The sequence below is a fragment of the Lycium ferocissimum genome, unplaced genomic scaffold (genome assembly GCF_029784015.1).
Source record: "Lycium ferocissimum isolate CSIRO_LF1 unplaced genomic scaffold, AGI_CSIRO_Lferr_CH_V1 ctg27468, whole genome shotgun sequence".
Taxonomy (NCBI): domain Eukaryota; kingdom Viridiplantae; phylum Streptophyta; class Magnoliopsida; order Solanales; family Solanaceae; genus Lycium; species Lycium ferocissimum.
In genome coordinates, this window is record NW_026723598.1 from 7,501 (window position 1) to 10,498 (window position 2,998).

The 2,998-nt window shown below is 33.7% G+C and overlaps 1 pseudogene; it reads right to left on the reverse strand.

Moving 5' to 3' along the window:
• Positions 1-1,958: 1,958 nt before the first annotated feature.
• On the reverse strand, positions 1,959-2,792 carry LOC132043705 (DNA-directed RNA polymerase subunit beta''-like; annotated as a pseudogene).
• Positions 2,793-2,998: the final 206 nt, after the last annotated feature.

Genomic DNA, 2,998 nt, shown 5'->3' on the forward strand with positions numbered 1-2,998 from the left:
TTATTCGGCCTAATCAATTTGTCCATTTAGATTTATCTAGGTGGAATAATAAGAAAAGGTGAAGTTCAAAAGAATTTACAAAAAAAGGGATTTTTTTGAGGTATTTTAGAAAGGGTTGGTTAGGAGAGGGAGGTATCTGTACTTGAACAACTATAAGCCAACCCTTCTAGATGTTTTGACGCTTGATTCTCGAATAGGATTGAATCTAAGATGAATGCTTGGTTTACGTTATGGAAGAAAGACATGTATATGTGATATTAGATATTGACTAGTGCTAGTTATATATGAAATGAACTAAAGATATATTTTACTACTCTAGAGTTCTAATAGACTAGAAGTCCTTCCGGCCCCTTGTGACTGTGAATTGAATGAATAAACGGATGAAATCAGAAATAATTCAACTAACAGTTCGAACCAAGAACAAAAATGGAAGAACGAAAGTCGTATGGGTTCACAAAGACTAAATGGCTAAAAAGTAAAAAGATATATCGAAGTAGTTCTGATGATTCAATAATCTTATTACTTCAATCCGAAGTTCTTAGTTACTTCAACTGGATGAGTCTAGCGAGGAATAATTAAGTCATAATTCATTGGTTTTATCATTAACCATTTCTTTTGAAATTCAGAAATAGTAAGCGATAAGGGATTAGTAAGTTATTTATCTTATTATGTTATTATTAATCAAGGTTTCTTATATACTAGAACGACCCTCACAAATTGCAATACTAATTTAGAAATTAATCGGATTGAGATATGGCGTCATCATTCGCTGGAATTGAATATCTGCGAGATCAGGGTCTAATTTGTATCGTTAAAAAATTCTGGAATTCCTAAAGTAATACATCTCGCAGGGCCATATATTCTTCTGCTGATCAACGATGATTACAATATGGTACCCCTGTCATATATTTAATCCGCGAATTTGCAAGAATAATTGTCTTTTCAACATAGCTGCATCTCTTTTCGGAGTTGATCCTGTTCAAGTCCTGAACTTGTCTGTAAGTGGACAATTCGTTAACATACCGCCAAGCCATTTTTTATAACATAATGACACCAGGCCATAGCACCCCTCTACTGAATCAGCTGCTATTTTGTACCAACAATTAGAATTGTTTTCCTACTGCGTCAAAAAATCACAAACTTCTGATAAAACAGGCAGTTCTAGTAAGATTTGTAATATGAGTACCCATACCTTTGCCGGAATATACATTTTGGATTCCATTTCTAATACCATGACAAAACTCCTGCCTCCATCTGTCTCTTCCAGATTTATGTTCAATATCTTCTTGTCATTCCACACCCTCCCCTTTTTATTCTTTTTCAAAAAAAAGAGCGAAGAACCTGAACTGAAATAAATAATTGTTCGATGGAACTTCTCTTCTACCGTAGGTGGAACGTAGATACGACCCAAACCATTCTTTCTATTCATTATTCTTTTATTGCTTATTGCAAGCAAAATAGCCGCTGAAAATGCAGATAGCGAAAGATCCGTCGACAAATCCTATAAATGATTGTTCCTTTTGAAAGACAAGAATCAAAAATTTTCTGTGGAAACAAAATCTCTCATCTCCCCTCGCATTCTTTTGTTTCAAGATGTTGTTATGTTATTTTAAAAGGTGCACTAATCCAATCAGATAAAAACAACGTTCTCTTTCAGGCCCAAATCGATCCCCCCCCGGGCCCTTTTCCCAAAATCGGGGCATTCTTGAAACTCCTTCAGATATGAAACAGTATTGATGCTCTTGTTATTCCCAATAAACGACTCGGTAACAGATCGCTTTTTCCCAAAAGGCGCCCCATTTCTGCTAACAATCAATAATTCTCGGTGAAAAAACATTAGACATTCCATCTTCTGAAACCAACACTTTTGAATTTTTGACACATTTTTCTATACCTATTATAATCTGCACCCCCTGGAACGAAACCTGTTGTTTTTTTAAACCCAAAAATTCGCTTTGCTATATTTGCTCAGCACCAATCAAGAACCCCGAAATTCAAAATTCTTGTTATCTTGTTCCAACCCATCTTTTCTAAATGGATATTGTAACCGGCATAACCTGTTCTACTTTTTGGAAGACCTATGTTATATACCAGATCTCGATTTTCATATATAAATGTAACTAATGTATCTCTTCGTAAGGTTTCTATAATGGCCATGAACGAAATTGCCAAATAAAGGCTTGGCTGATCGTATCACTATCGAGTCAACTTGAACAAGTATAACTGACCCGATTTTGGCTATACATACATTTCGCAAATAAACTGTCAAGACTAATTATTTTAGATGTCTCTTCACAATAATTGTGATGAAGAAAATACCAATTCAAATTGAATGGATTTAAAATAATGTTACGACATGGATCAGGATTAAATTTTTCCATTTTTCATCCATTAAATAATATTTAAATTTAATCCTTGAAAGTCTGTTTAAATTGTCAAGTTGCAAATGTTAGTTACTAAGATCTGATTATGAGTTATTAAATGGTAAGATGAATAAAAAATTCTCAATTTGGAAAACATGTCCCTGGAAATTCTAATTGGGTAGGGAATCTTTTTAATTGATTCTTTATCACACTGTGATATTTACATCCTTGAATAACCCCTTCAGAAAAATTGGCTGCTGACAAAATTATCACGACTAAATTTCCCTTTTTTCTATTCAACAACGTATGATAGTTCCTTGAATTTTGGGTTTAAAAGATTGTTGAATTTGCCTTGGAAAAAGGAATAAATGGAAGAAAGGGTTGATGTGAGTACAATCTGATCCATTATCAGAAAAATTACCGAAACATTCCTTTTCCGATATATGAATAGGGGATTTCATAAGGTTGATTCTTAGAAATGTCGAATCAAACCATTTTCCTATTTTAACAAAAAGCAGGCTTCCTCGCAGAAAATTTTTTTCTTGATTCCAATTCAATACTAAACGTCGAATAATTGAATCTTGTGTCGAAATTCCTCGAAACAGTTTGCCATTTCCATAAAGGATATAATTGAC